Source organism: Pristiophorus japonicus, chromosome 10 (genome assembly GCF_044704955.1).
Source record: "Pristiophorus japonicus isolate sPriJap1 chromosome 10, sPriJap1.hap1, whole genome shotgun sequence".
NCBI classification, from domain to species: Eukaryota; Metazoa; Chordata; class Chondrichthyes; family Pristiophoridae; genus Pristiophorus; species Pristiophorus japonicus.
In genome coordinates this window covers 195298682-195315482 of record NC_091986.1, presented here as the reverse complement: position 1 = coordinate 195315482, position 16801 = coordinate 195298682, and positions in this window count along the sequence as shown.

The following is a 16801-nucleotide window of genomic DNA, read 5'->3' as shown; positions in this document are numbered from 1 at the left end:
GGATCTTGGCAGGTCCAACTCCTAATCTGGCGGGCCATGACAGGTGATTTACCATTTTCAAACGCTTCCATGTCCATCAACAAATCTGCGGGCTGCGCCACCATCAACAAGTTTGCAGGCTGCGCCATTTCCACCCCCGTGGTGGGCAATGGTAGCCGACTGAGAGCATCGGCACAGTTCTCGGTGCCTGGCCTGTGGCAGATGGTATAGTTATGCGCTGATATCGCGAGTGCCCACCTTTGTATGCGGGCTGAGTCATTAGTATTTATCCCCTTGTTTTCAGCAAACACATATGAGGGGCTTGTGATCGATTTCCAGCTCAAATTTGAGGCCAAACAGGTACTGATGCATTTTTTTTACCCCGAACACACACGCTAATGCCTCTTTCTCAATCATGCTGTCGGCCCTCTCAGCCTTAGACAAGCTCCTGGAGGCATAGGCGACAGGTTGCAACTTCCCCGCAACGTTAGCTTGTTGTAATACACACCCGACTCTTCACGACGATGCATCACATGCTAGTACAAGTCTTTTACACGGGTTATACAATACAAGCAGCTTGTTGGAGCATAAAATGTTTCTGGCTTTCTCAAAAGCAATTACTTGTTTTTTTTCCCCATACCCAGTTCTCACCTTTACGCAATAACACAAGTAGGGGCTCTAAGAGGGTGCTTAACCCCGGTAGGAAGTTACCAAAATAGTTGAGGAGTCCCAGAAACGACCGCAGCTCTGTGACGTTTTGTGCCCTGGGCACGTTCCTGATAGCCTCTGTCTTGACGTCTGTGGGTCGAATGCCGTCCGCCGCGATCTTTCTCCCCAAAAACTCCACTTCTGTTGCCATGAAGACACATTTTGATCTCTTCAGCCGCAGCCCTAAGCAGTCGCTGGAGGACCTCCTCCAGGTTTTGTAGGTACTCGCCAGTGTCCCGACCCATGACCAATATGTCGTCCTGAAAAACCACCGTGCATGGTACTGACTTGAGTAGGCTCTCCATATTTCTCTGGAAGGTCGCTGCAGCCGACCGATTTCCAAGCGTTAATCAGTTGTAGATGAACAGTCCCTTGTGCGTGTTGATGCAGGTGAGGCCCTCTGAAAACTTCTCCAGCTCCTGCATCATGTAGGCCAAAGACAGGTCGAGCTTGATGAACGTCTTGCCTCCTGCCAGCATCGCAAATAGGTCGTCTGCCTTCGGTAGCGGGTATTGGTCCTGTAGCGAGAAACGATTAATAGTTACTTTATAATCACCACAAATTCTGACCGTGCCATCACATTTGAGTACTGGAACAATGGGGCTGGCCCACTCGCTGAATTCCACTGGGGAGATGATGCCCTCGCGTCGCAGCCTGTCCAGCTCGATTTCCACTCTCTCCCTCAGCATGTGAGGTACAGCACGCGCCTTGTGGTGAATGGGTCGTGCCTCTGGGACCAAGTGGTTCCGCATCTTCGCCCCGGAAAAGTTTCCAATGCCTGGCTCAAAAAGGGAAGGAAATTTGTTAAGAACCTGGGTACATGAGGCCTCATCGACATGTGATAGCGCTCGGTTGTCATCCCAGTTCCAGCGGATTTTGCTCAGCCAGATCCTTCCAAGCAGTGTGGGGCCATCGTCCGGTACAATCCAGAGTGGCAGTTCGTGCACCGTGCCCTCGTAGGTGACCTTGACCATGGCACTGCCCAGGACAGTGATGAGCTCTTTGGTGTACGTTCTCAGTTTCATGTGGATGGGGCTCGGGGCTGGTCTGAGTGTCTTGTTGCACCACAGTCTCTCAAACATCTTTTTGCTCATGATGGATTGGCTAGCGCCAGTGTCCAGTTCCATGGCTACGGGTAAGCCCTTCAATTTTACATTTTGAATTATAGGTGGACATTTCATCGAAAATGTGTGCACCCCGTGTACTTCAGCATCTGCCTCCTCTCTCTGAGGCTCGAAATTGCTTTGATTCACCATGGACCGATCTTCCTCTGCCACGTGGTGGTGAGCAGGTTTTGCAGAGCTTGCAGAGGTGCCCCATTGTTCCACAGCTCTTGCAAACATACTCTTTGAAGCGGCATGAATAGGCTGAATGGAAGCTTCCACAACGCCAACAAGGTGTGAATTGCCTTGCATTCATCCTTTGTTGCGGACTCTGAGTCATCTAAATATATTCAAAAGGGAGTTAGATGAAGTCCTTACTACTAGGAGGATCAAGGGGTATGGTGAGAAAGCAGGAAGGGGGTACTGAAATTGCATGTTCAGCCATGAACTCATTGAATGGCGGTGCAAGCTAGAAGGGCCGAATGGCCTACTCCTGCACCTATTTTCTATGTTTCTATGTTTTTTCTATGTTTCTATCTGGGTCACCTGAGGCCTGCTGTCAGTTGCAGACTCATGGGTTCTGCCCTGTACATTTCTGCTCGCAAACACAGTTCCAGTTAATTTATGAACACTGCTAGCACTTGTGTGCTGAGAGATTTGTTTGGTGTTATCACTGGTGGACATAAACGCCTGTGCTATTGCAATGGCCTTACTGAGGGTTGGTGTCTCTACAGTCAAAAGTTTTCGTAGGCTAGTCTCGTGGCCAATGCCCAGTACAAAAAAGTCTCTGAGCATCTGCTCCAGATAGCCATCAAACTCACATTGTCCTGCAAGTCGCCTCAGCTTGGCGACGTATCTCGCCACTTCCTGACCTTCAGATCGCTGGCACGTGTAGAACCGATACCTCGCCATCAGCAGGCTCTCTCTCATATTAAGATGCTACCGAACCAGTGTACACAGCTCCTCATACGACTTATCTGTGGGTTTCACCAGAGTCAGAAGATTCTTCATGAGGCTGTAGGTCGGTATCCCGTAGACCGTGAGGAGGACCGCTCTCCTTTTTGCAGCGCTTCCTTCTCCGTCCAGCTCATTGGCTACAAAGTACTGGTCTAGCCGTTCGACATAGGCTTCCCAGTCCTCACCCTCTGAGAACTTCTCCAAGATGCCCACAGTTTGCTGCATCTCTGCGTTGGATTTGTATACTTGTCGCCAGTTATTGTGTTCCTAACACAGATGAGACTGCACACAGGGAGGTTAAAGTAACAGTGACCTCAGTCATAATAAGACACTCCAGAGTGAGGAACAGGCCTTAGGGGCTGGCTTATATACAGTGCTCCCAAGGGATGCTGAGATCCCTTGGTACTTCAGGGGATGCGCTCCCTGGTGGCGGAACATGGGAGTGCATGCTTTACAAATACACAACATCCCTCATCATATGCGGAACTGCCCGAGCTTTATGATGGATGGGTCTTGCATCTGAGTCCACGTGGATCTGCACCTTGGCTCCCGTGAAGTTGAGGATACCTGGTTCGAAAAGCGATGGAAACTTGCTCTGTACTTGGGCACATGTATCTTTCTCCGACGACAATGCCTTGATGTCGTTCCAATCACATCTGTTTTTTTTCAAGCCAATTCCTGCTGAACATCGTTGGCCCATTGCCTGGGACAATCCATCGCGGTAACTCGTGAACCGCACCATCATACAGCATTTTAATTGTGGCACTGCCAATAACTGTTATGAGTTCTTTGGTGTACTTGCACAACTTGGCATTGACTGGACTCAGCCTGGGTCTCACAGCCTTAATATCCCATAGTTTGTCGAGTGCCGTCTGGCTCATTATCGATTGACTCGCCCCCGTGTCCAGTTCCATCGATACCGGCACCCCATTAAATTTCACTTTGATCATTATCGGTTTGCTCTTAGTTAGATACAAGTACTATCCATACACTTCCTCCTCTGGTATATCGGATTGCGTATCCGGATCCGCACTAGTCTGACCATCATCCTCCATGTGGTGTGTTACAGCACGCTTGCTCATCTGCGGACACTTGCGCTGGAGATGCCCCACTCGAAGACAGCCTTTGCAACTATATTGCTTAAATCGGCACTGCTTGTGCCGGTGATTTCCCCCACAACGCCAATACGGAGAAATCGGATGCATTCCCGCTGACAGACTTTGGGCAGCCACAGGTTTCGCGCACACTGTCAGTTAGGCCTTGCCATGTGCCGTTCTGCTGAATGCCAAATCAGTCATATTTACAGTACTTGCCGCGTTTCTATTTTTCACTGATATCTGCTTTAGACTTCTATCCGTCGTCATGCATCACTGATCGATCGTGATGGCCCTGTTAAAGTCCAATGTCGCCACCGCCAGTAGTTTACGCAGGATCACCTCGTGGTTGATGCCAATTACAAACAAATCCCGCAGCATGTCTGCCAACACAGCCCCGAACTTACATGGTCCCGCTAGACCGGCAACGAATGCTGCTGCATTCTGGCCCTCTGAGCGAATGTGCGTGTAAAATCTGTATCTCGAGATGATGATGCTTTCATCTGGCTTAAGGTGGTCCTGTACCAGTGTACACAATTCTTCATACGTCTTCTCTGTTAAACTCACAGGCAGGAGTAGATTCTTTATCAGACCATAAATTTTTAACCGCAAACCGTGAGGAACACCGCCCGGCGCCGATCTGCGTCGCCGACCTTCTCCATTTTGTTGGCCACGAAGAACTAGCTCAAACGGCTCACAAAGTCAGCCCAAATCTTCTCCTTCCATAAATCGCTTCAACAATCCAATTGTGCTCATTTTTGCATACAAAGGTTCTGTTGCCTCGTCTCCAAATGTTGTGTATGCAATAACTGTTAGACTGAGTACTCCAAGAGGTATGACCTTGGCTCTGCTGTATTAAGGCCCAAAGTGACTAATATACAAAATGGCTGGCCTTTTATACTTGGGCTGCACATACCTCCAACATTGACGCCATCTAGTGGCTAGTGATCCCAAAAGTACATACATAGAAATATAGAAACATAGAAAATATGTGCAGGAGTAGGCCAGTCGGCCCTTCGAGCCTGCACCACCATTCGATAAGATCATGGCTGATCATTCCCTCAGTACCCCTTTCCTCCTTTCTCTCCATACCCCTTGATCCCTTTACCATAAAGTGGCCCGCAACACCTCGCGGAGGAGGTTTGCTATTGCTATTGGGGAGGGTTTATTGAAAGTTGGCACGCAGGTACAGCAGGCGGTGAAGAAGGCAAATGGTATGTTGGCCTTCATAGCTAGGGGATTTGAGTATAGGAGCAGCGAGGTCTTACTGCAGTTGTACAGGGCTTTCGTGAGGCCTCACCTGGAATATTGTCTTCAGTTTTGGTCTCCTAATCTGAGGAAGGACGTTCTTGCTATTGAGGGAGAGCAGCAAATGTTCACCAGACTGATTCCCGGGATGGTAGGACTGACATATGAGGAGAGACTGGATCGACTGGGCCTGTATTCACTGGATTTTTGAAGGGTGAGAGGGCATTTCATAGAAATATATAAAATTATGATGGGACTGGACATATTTGATGCAGGAAGAATGTTCCCGATGTTGGGGAAGTCCAGAACCAGGGGACATAGTCTTAGGATAAGGGGTAAGCCATTTAGGACTGAGATGAGGAGAAACTTCTTCACTCAGAGAGTTGTTAACCTGTGGAATTCCCTACCACAGAGAGTTGTTGATGCCAGTTCATTGGATATATTCAAGAGGGAGTTAGATATGGTCCTTACGGCTAAAGGGATCAAGGGGTACGGAGAGAAAGCAGGAAAGGGGTACTGAGGTGAATGATCAGCCATGATCTTATTGAATGATGGTGCAGGCTTGAAGGGCCGAATGGCCTACTTTCTATGTTTCTATGTTATCCTTGCTCTTTTCCATAACTATCTTAAATCTAACTGAATTATGCTCTAGCACCTAAATGTTCTCCCACGGATACCCCTTCCTCCTGACCAGCTTCATTCCCTAAAACTAAATTGAGAACCACCCTTTTTCATGTTGGGCTTGCTACAGTCTTCACAGTTTACGTACCATACCCCTGCTTCATAGAGTCATTAACAGAGTGCCTTCACATACAATAACTGGCGATGAGGTCACAAACTACACGCACAACATGTCGAATCTCAGCAACTTCCAACAATTCACCAATGGGGAAGATTGGGACGCCTTCGTGGAAAGGTTCTTTTTCATAGCCAACAACCTGGATGGGGACACACTGGCCACACTGGCGAACAAGCGCAGGGCCGTCCTGCTTAATAGTCATGGGCCCACTAGCCATGGTCTTGTCAGGGACTTGCTAGCCCCAACGAAGACAACAACCAAGAGCTATGGGGAACTAGTAACCTTAATACAAGAGCAACTGAAACCCAAAGAAAGCATCCTCACAGCCAGGCACCGGTTTTACACTCACCGGCGACCCGAACCCAAGAAATTGCCAAGTATGCTGCAGATTTAAGAAGATTGGCTGCACCGTGTGATTTTGGCGACCACCTTACCGAAGCACAAAGGATATATTTGTTATTGGAATCAGCCACGAGGGCCTCCTACACAAACTGCTCTCTGTGGACATCACAGTCACCCTGCAGAAGGCAATTAAAGTGAGCCAGGCCTACATGATTTTGGTTGGCGACTCCAAGCAAATGATGACCCACATCCAGGACTCTAAACTGACGAGCGTAGTGAACCGAATGGTGACTTTTAAAGGCAGAAATGATGCCCCAAGTCCCACAACTCTGAGTCCACCACATGGGGCCAACCGGCTAGCCCCGTGCTGGTGCTGTGGAGGAAACCACAGGGCCCACCAGTGCCGCTACAAAGACTATACCTGCAAAGGCTGCAACGCGAAAGGTCACCTTCAGAGAATGTGCAGAAAAAGCTTTACTCACCGTGTCGCCGAAGAGTTGGCCGATCACCTGGGCTCCGACACAGATGAAGACGAAGCTGCTCAACCCCTGGAAGAAGAGTATGGAATTTATACCTGCTCCACCGAGAGTTCCCCGTGGAAGATAGAAGTAGACATCAACGGAGTTCCAGTTTCAATGGAGATCGACACAGGGGCGAGCCAGTCATTGATGAGCCGGACGACCATTGAAAACTTTGGATCAATCCCGCCAAACGATCAGAACTGTCTCCTGTCCAGGCGAAGCTGCTCACCTACACCAAAGGCAAAATCCCAGTCGTTGGCAGCATGGATGTCCAGGTCTCCCAGGGCGGCGTGTTGAACAAGCTCCCCCTGTGGATCGTTGCCGGCGATGGTCCAACGCTGCTGGGAAGAAGTTGGATGAAGCAGGTCCAAGTCGGTCGAAGTGATGACGGCCTCCGGTCTCCAGCTATCGACATCCCATGCAGTCCCAAACTTGAATCCATTGCTGCACCTAGAAATCCTACCGTCCAGCTCGACTGTGCGGCGATAACTCTACAACACTGTGGCGAGATCACCAAAACCGAACGTCCAGACCTCACCTTCCGGGCTGTGGCAGGACTCCAAGGGAAGAAGACTGGCGGAAAAAGTGGATTCCCGACGTCTGTGGCTGAACCTGAGAAGTAAAAGATCACCACAGCCTACCTGGAGGAGAGCGAGAAGATGGCGACCGCACCACAAGGCGACCAGACCACGAGGGGCAGCATTGGAGGAGTGACACGTGGCACCGAGTGGCCAATCGGATTAGAAGGCTCCCTTAAAGTAGACCGGTAACCCAAAGAAATTACAGGGACAGTTTCACTCTAAAGATGACAAGGAATTTAAAGTTAAAAGTGCAGTTAGCGAATACAGATATGCTGATGTAACGTTGAATTGTGATGCCGGAGTAACTGATGAAAATAATGTAATGAATACTTGTGTAAGTGATGTTAAGAACAAGTTTGTAATGTTTAATGATGATGATAGAAATTTTAAAATGACAAATGTAACCATGTATGGAGAGACCGAGATACAAGAAAGTGATATAAATGCTGTAAGTAACAATGTAAAGGGAGATAACTGTAGATTTGACTATGTATGTTTGGAGCCAATGTGTCATGTATACAGGAAGTCGACTGTTAAAGGCAACCAGGTTCTACAGGAACAATGTAAATGCCTGAGGAATCCCCCCGTGGGAGACCCCCAGGTCCAGCGGGCTACCTGAGCATGTAGCTTGGACCTTTGAGACAAATGTGATGCCCCAGGAAGGGCTCACACATATCCAGTGAGAGCAGACCTACTGCAGGGACAGTGGTCAATGGGCAGCACAGCCACCACCACTGGCAACCTGCCCCAGACTGGCCCTACACCACCTGGCCACCAGGGCCAGCACCGGGAGCGAGAGGCCAGTACCCTCCAGCTTTCCTGGTGGACCCTGGGATGACCAGACTTTCATCACCAATGGAGGACAAGGAGCCCACACAGTCCTGTGGCCCTGCCCACCACCACACACCACCACTTACCCATTCTACAGAGTATGTACTCTACCCACTGTACTGGCTCGCCCACTAAGGGATCCCACAACAGTGACACCCACATGGTCTGTGTGTGAGGGGGGAAAATGTATGAGGCCAGCCCCAAGCACAGGGATTACACCTGGCACCCACACAACCCTCGCCACAACCTCCCACAGGCCACTACCGATCACCTCCACAGGTCATGGCAATAAGGACTTGAAAAATGCTTAGGTGGGAGTGTATGCATGCCTGCAATGTTATGATGTACTTTGACACTGAATGTACCTTCACCCTGTATACACCTTACCTGTACACCAGAGGGTGCTGCTGCTGGAGACCTAAGGGTTACCTGCACACTGCAGGTAACCCAGTATAAAAGGGAGCTCACCTCTTGGTGTCCTCATTTTAAGAGCTGCAATAAAGGACTACAGTCTTCACAGTTGAAGTAACATACCCCTGCCTCATGGGGTCATTAACAGAGTGCCTACATATACAATAACCGCCTATGATGAAGATAATTACGCACGTCAATGGGCGTTATACTGAAGCAGCCACGATGTCTCAATTATTTAGCAGTCCATATTACCGGCATTTTTGGATGGCAAAGAAACACTGTGGGACGGTTTCTTGGAGACCCGAGCTAATGTTCACACTGAGAAACCTCTTAACAGCAGAGGAATAGCTCCAGAGGAAGCTTAGAACCTGCTTGCTGTTCCACTGGTGGGAAATGTGTGCTATCTGGCTACAGCTCAATGAAAAAGTGTGGGCATAAAGCTGATGGTTGTGCACATCTCGATGGGTGCGACAAGAAACGTGTAAAAAGGAGCGAGCTGGCTTGTCTCCTGCTACCAGCAAGCTTCTTCCTGATTTGCAGCCAGGTATAAGAGATTTGAGTGCCAGCACTGACTCCGTCGAGGAACATCCTCCTTGCAGCTTGAACTTGTGCTTTTACTGGAGAGTGGCTTTCACCCCAAAATAGGACCCGCCTCCTTCAGTGTGCCTCTTTCAGCAAAACCTCCAACTCGTCAGCATTAAAGGGAATATTGTTGCCCACATGCTTCAGGTGTTCCATTGTCATCAAACAGTCCACTTTGGCATCTGCATCGCAACTTCCTCTTAAATGGTGAGCTGCAGCCCTTTAAAAGCTACTGCCCCATTGGATTTTTTTTACACTCCCCAGCCAAGTGTCTGCATACCAATCTCGCCGGGCACACTTTCTGCCTGCCAGTCGCATTTTCACATTTCGGGAAGGGGCGCCTATCACAGAATATTGCCCCTTGAACTCCTGGCACTGGTGATCCTGTGTCGTGGGTCACTAAAGCTCCTTTGTTGCTATTCTTCAAAAATCTAGGGTTGATTGCGCAACTTGTGGGCCGTTTTTATATTGTAATATCTTCCGAATAGGAACTGGGTTGAGACTGACCAAACATATTTCGGATTGGAACCCTTACATCACTGGAGAACGAGAAAACTCGCTCTATCAATGTGGACTGAGCATACGACTAGGCCCCAGAATTGAAAGTGGACTGTGTCAATCCAGCTGCCCCAATGAATTTAATTCAAAATCATTTCAAAAATTATATTGGCAGATGGATTTTTTTTTGTTGAGGAAAAGTGCGTAATAAGGGTGCTTAAATGTTGGAATTAGATAGCAGGCATGTCCAGTAAATCTCCCGAACATTTGGTATTGCTGGCCAATGCCATCTGCAGCGCCTGCTAAATAGCTAAGCAAAGAATGGCAGATGGCTGAGAGTGTTATCAACAGCGTACTAAAGGGCAGACCCTCATTTCTAATCATGTGCTTGACTATAACTCATTCGCATCTTCCACATGAATGAGTTATTTAGCCGGCTTAATTGTACAAATAAGCATTACCAAAGCAGAGGATGTGCCTTCTTGTTATTAGGGAGAAAGCTAATGGAAGCATTAACTACAGGATCCTTTCCCAATGCCTGGCATCAAGAGAATCGTTGGAAACCCTGAGGTGTGTTACATCCTTCAAACACACTGTGGGCTGGATTTTCGGTCCGTTGCCGCCTTTGTTTCCGCCCCAGAGGGGCAGTAATGGCGGCGGAGTGTATATCCGGGCTGGCGACCAGCCTCCTGCACCCCGCCGTGACATTCAGTGCGGGGTTTGTGGGGGTACAGAGCAGTACCGCCCGGGAGAGGTGAGTTGGTGTGCAATGTCCCTGGTTGCGACACCTTCTCGATATTTGTTCCGCGCCCGATCCATCGTGCCCCGCAGCGTGCCCAAGTGGGAACGCCTGCGAAAGCTGGCGGTCCGAGCTGTACCCGCCGCAGGGAGGGAAGTAATGTCGAACTGAGGTAAGTGTGATTGTTTTTTATTGTTTTATTTTTGCGATTTATGTCGATGTGGCGTCAGTAATGTATTGGGAATGTTTTTGATGTTTTATTTTAGTTTTTTTTCCCCATGGAATCCTCTCTTAGGGCGCTCCGAGGCCAGCTGTTTAGCTCGGGATTTCTAGTTGCTCAGCCAACCTAGCGCCCTAAGAGAGGTGTGGAATGACTCCCTTAGTGCTCCGCGCAACACTCAGGGCCTAGCTGTTGAATTTTGCGGCTGGAGACGCAAACCAATTCCCGGCGCAAAATTTACCGCCCCGCATGGATTAATGCCGCAACAGAGGAGCGACTGATTGTGCTATCTGATACATAAAGGTGAAAGCTATCGGTGGTGATCTTATTCTCTCTTCAGCAACTCTTTTTTTTGCCAGCAAGCTATTGTCATGATGGGCAGCAAGCTACCAGTCAAATTGTCATTTGAGCTGCAGTGCTGTTGAGCTGTGTTTCTCTTAATGTTACAAGAAAAGTACAGGGGTGAGCATTTTATTAACATCAGGTTGAAATCATGCGGTGCAGTACTAGTAACATTAACATGTTTGCATGAAATTCCTGCGTACTTCACTGGAGAATGGCAGTGAGCATGTTTCCTTAAGGTCCCCTTCAATGCCTTCACAGGAGGGAGTGACAGACAAGGGTCTGTCGCTGCTTGCCACTGCAGGAGAGCAGCTGCCAGAAGCTGGTTTCTCTGGGAAACAGCAACTCTGAGATGAGGGGTGAGAAATTTGCATTGTTTGCACCTCCAGTTAGTACCCCCTAGGGCATCTGTCTTATGAAGGAACTTTGCTTACCGTTTTTATAAATGATTGAGAAAAAAGAAAAGAAATACTTGCATTTATATAGCACCTTTCACGACCACTGGACATCTCAAAGTGCTGTACAGCCAAAGAAGTACTTTTGGAGTGTAGTCACTGCTGTAATGTGGGAAACATGGCAGCCAACTTGCACACAGCAAGCTCCCACAAACAGCAATGTGACAAAGACCAGGTATTCGGTGTTAATGATGTTGGCTGAGGGAGAAATATTGGCCAGGACACCCAGGATAACTCCGCTGCTCTTCTTCGAAATAGTGCCATGGGCTCTTTTACATCCACCCAAGAGGGCAGACAGGGCCTCAGTTTAACATCTCATCCAAAAGATGACACCTCCAACAGTGCAGCACTGCACTGGGAGTACCAACCTAGATTTAATCACTCAAGCTCCTGGAGTGGGATTTGAACCCACAATCTTCAGACTCAGAGGTGAGTGTGCTACCCACTGAGCCACAGCAGGAAGGAGTTATAGCATTAATTGTCAGGAGTGGGTTTGGGGCTGAAATTGAGGGGAATGGATCAGGGAGCTTGGACACATCCATGTGACTCCATGTACATGGGGCAGTGAGCATTCATGGTGTTTTTTTGGTGAGAGAATCAGGTGCAGTTTTTTGGGGGGTTATTTGAGGCAGTTGCCTTAAAGAGCCCATTTTCCTCTTTTTACTGCCTCAGATCCACCCCAAAATTGGTAGTAACCCATAGAAGAAGCCCCCTGTTATGTCCTTCTACTGTAACCCCACATATAGCTGCTATTTAATATTGAAAATGCAAATGGATTTTTTTTAATTATCAAAAAACCCTGCTGTTGTGAGTTGAAGGAGTGTTATAATAAGAGTGCTGATAAAAGTACTCAATGCCACAATATGGCATTGGAAGGGATAGTCTTAAAATGACATTATTTGCAGTGCGGTGATGCAACCGTGCTTTTGTACTTGAGTATATAGACGAGGCAAAACATAACATGCTTAGTAACATCTATTAATACCTTCCTTAACAGGTGTCGTCACAGCACTTCTGGCAAACCCAAGATCACATAGCTTTACAAACAAGGAGAGAATTTGCTGCCAACACTCTTTGAATGCTGCACTTCAGTGAGCTATTTGGCAGCTTTCCAATTTATCACTTAATTTTAGCAGTTGATGATTACCCTCCATGGGCGAGGTAAGTGGGGTCAAGTAGATTCCAAGATGTCGTGCCTAGTGGCAGGCGATTAAACCGAGTAAAATCTCTGTGACAGACTTGCTACACTAACACCTGAGTCAGGTAGGTCGACAGTACTGTTAATAATTAATCAGCTAGCCTGGCACGATGATGGAACTTAGACAGGCTATCACTAGGGGACTGGCAATCTTCCTACACAGCTTCAGGTAACCTTGTAAGTGAATGGTCCAACTGGCATGGTGATTCTAGCTGTGGGAAGCTTACCAAAGTAATTGCGTAATTTTAGCTAGTTAGATACTAACAGTACTCCTATGCATAGCTAGGAATCCTTAAGCCTGTTACCTTGCCAACATGCAGCTAAATTCTCAGGATGGAACATGGGATATGTTCCAATGAGCAGAGAGGAGAGGTAATGGAAGACTAGTTCTGACAAAGGATCATTGACCCGAAACCTTAACTCTGCTTCTCTCTCCACAGATGCTGCCTGACCCGCTGAGATTTCCAGAATTTTTTGTTTTTATTACAATGGGAGACTAATTTTGTGAGTTTTTCATTCATTTGTTTTGGAGAGTCATAAGCATAGCTTTGTGGGGCTATGGGGAAAGAGCAGGGGAGTGAGACTAGCTGAAGTGCTCTTGCAGAAAGCCGGCATGGGCTCGATGGGCTGAATGGCCTCTTCCTGTTCTGTAACCATTCAATGATTCTAGTGATAGATTTCTATGCATGTCAAACATTGCCAGGGTACTTATGGAGTAATTTTAATCTAATCTGCCCTGTGTCATGTCAAACAGGCGGCCGGTCCGATCCTGTAAATTACCCAAGAGACAAGTTAGGTTAAAATTACCCCCTTAGTCTCCTAAAATGCTTTCTATACGCTTTTTCCCCACTATCTTTCTGTCCTCACAGGTCGCCACAGCCATGAACCACCATAATTAGCAAAGATGGGGTCGCAATCCTACACAGATATCACTCTTGACGACTAGCCACTGAGAGGCTAATGACAACCACAGGACACTCCCTGACTAATTCTACATTCCTCCTGCAAAGAGCCACTCATTTGTGTGTTCAGGCAAGATAGGGAACTCAATGAATTGGGGATTCAAACTGCAACTCTCCACACCATGATGCTTCAACAGATAAGGGGTGATTTTTCTGGGTCTCATGCCCAAAGATGTCTATATAAGGAGCACAAATTGCAGAAAATGTGAGCACTAACGTATTTGTCCCCAAATGGACGACTAGTTATAATTTCCTCCGGCAGCAAGTTTTCTCCAGAATCTTTTGACAGAACTATAAGTTGATAGTTTTTCATATTTGCTCTTTTGAGATTTCAGAGGTATTAATCAGTAAAAACTGAGAACTGTTTACAGCAACAATCCTCCAACCCACAGAATGAAGGATGAGCAGAGGTTCAGTCCCCTCTCTGTTCAGTTAATGATCTGAGCCATGCTGAGGAGGAAGGCACAAAGGGAAAACACAAAGTTAGCATCTCCCTGCAGGGAAAGGAAAAACGAGAGGCGAGAGTAAATCTTGGCAATCAATAATGCCTCCCAGTAGCTGGGTATAAGGGGCACAAGTGACAGTCTGAGAGCAGACCAACTGTCTGGCCTAGTGAGAATGCCAGGGTTATCATTGCCAAAAGGCTTGTGACAAAGTCATAACATATCATTTCAGATGAGAAAATCTCTGTTCTCTGTGTGACCTCAGTCAACCACATTTACTGACACATTTAATGTGACCCATATCATCTCACCTATTTAACACTAAGCCAATATATTCCTCGACCTGGTTTTTCCAATCAGATTTGCTGCGTTGCTAACGTTGTACCTTCCGAGTTCTCACAAAGGTTCTAATCCCAAAACCATGACCCACCTTTGCTTTCAGAGATGCTAATGGATCAGATGTAAATTTTCAGCATTTTCCATTTTCATTTCAGACTGCCAGCATTTAAACTTTATATTATCTGCTTCTCCTTAATAGCAGGTGCTCCTGTGGTGGAGCAGTTACATATGCAGGTGCCACAGTGTTGGTGCTTGCTGAGATAGTGCATATGACTTGTGTTGTTTGTTGGACTGTTTCTCCTTGGGGTCCAGATGGTCCAACTTCATCCGTGAAGAGAACGAAAGCATAGGAACAGGAGGAGGCCATTCACTCCCTCAAGCCTGCTCTGTATTCAATTAGGTCACGGCTGATCTATACCTCAACTCTATTTACCCACCGTACTCTTGTCTAACACAAATCTGTCAATCTCAGTTTTGAAGTCTCCAATTGTCCCAGCATCTACAGCCCTTTGAGGGGGCGAATTCTATATTTTTACTACCCTTTGTATGAAAAAGTGCTTCCTAATTTTCTTCTTAACTGGCCTGGCTCTGATTTTAAGATTATGTCCCCTCATTCTTGATTCCCCCCCCCACCGTTTTTCTGTATCTACCCTATCAAATCCTTTTAACATTTTAAACACCTTGATCAGATCACCCCTCAAACTTCTAAACTCAAGAGAATACAAGCCAAGTTTATGCAGCCCGTCCTCATAAATTAACCCTCTAAGCCCCAGTATCATGCTGGGGATAAATCAAGTGTGTACCACACTACCTCCATTTAAATAACCTCAATATGAAATTACTGGGGTGGGGGAGGGTGGGACTCAGACATTTAGCTATGGGGGGATGGAACCCAAATCTAGCCTCACTACCCTATTTAAACTATATCCCAAATCCCAATTTGTGAAGTACGGGGCTAACACGTTTTGCACCTGCCTCCCCACATGTTGGCTGCAGTTTGAGTGTGTCCAGGGGCGTTTGTGGGATACCCTGAGAAATGCACCAAGGTCACCCTTCGTAGGCCGAGTGTACCCCACGCCTCTTATTCCGGGCCCACTGAAATTTCCAAAGAAGGAGACACAGAAATCTGCATTGTACAGTTGTGACACCAGAGTGTGACACAAGAAGTGTGACTATTGAAGTCTAGCATCTAAGTGTATATATTCCAGTCGTCTTGGATCCTCTTGCCATTGGATCAAGACCTTGCTCCGTCAAGTCCGTGTGATGGCTGGTGTGCAACGGCCACCCCACGTTAAAAGAATTCACGCACAGGCATCTTCCACCATTTAAAATGAGTTCATCAGTCACCTGAGTACTCATTTTTAGTGTGGGAGCAAGTCATCCTCGACCTCGAGGGACTGCCTATGATGATGATGAGCAGCTAATTGCATGGTTTTAACATGTTACGGATAGATACTTAAAAATCTATTTTTTTTTCTTCCTTCTGGCACACACCACCCATTTTAAAGGCGGGGACCATTGTAAAAACATTCGTTTTGATTGACTCAAAGGTGGCTCCTCTTTTAGCCAATTGAATGCCGACAAGATACAGATTTCAACGATTGATTCTAATTGTGAACTTGATTTATTCTAACTGTGAACTTGATTTATTTTTAATTGGTGAAAAAACTGTTTCCGTCTTCAAAGTGAAAGCGAGAAATGCCTGGTGATAATATTAAGAGACAAAGGGGATGATGAGCTTTCCCGGGGCTTCTCCAGATCATCCACTATAACTTCAGCAATAGCGCTCGAAGAAACCTCATTGCATCATTTTCCCGAGATTTCCGTGGCTCTTCCCCTGAGGTTACGGCAGACATGGCAGGAGATCCCACGTGGAAAATCGCCCCCAAAAGATGAACATGTTCCTTCCCGCAGGAATTAATGTGTTCATGTTAAATATATTAATGTCTCTTCTCAAATAGTGAACAGAAGAATGTTGACAGAATGCATTCATGCACAAAGACAGTGACACTCATTTCTAAGCTTTAGCTTTTCCTGTTTATAAAACTTATCAGGAAATATCATTAAAAATATCTCAAATAACTGATAAGCCATTGTTCTTGGATTATACTTGCCTACTTGCCTTGATGCCCATCTTCAATCAACAAAACCATTCTTCATTTGCCCGAACTTTGTGGTATAAATAGAACATTGTTAATAGCTTCTAGCACTATATATTATTTTTGATGTACTTCCAGTTAACAGGTTTTCTTCTGACAGGATGTAATGGGTGGTAATTGTCACATCTCCCTTGTTGAAGATTCTAATTTCCTTTCTTTACTCTTCATTTAGAATTTTCACAGCTCCTCCAGGCAGCTGCGAATGACGACGTCTGCCGGCTTGTTTATTCAGATCTGCAAAGTTCAGCCAATTTAAAACTGTGCAGAATCGCAGAGCACTTGTGAGT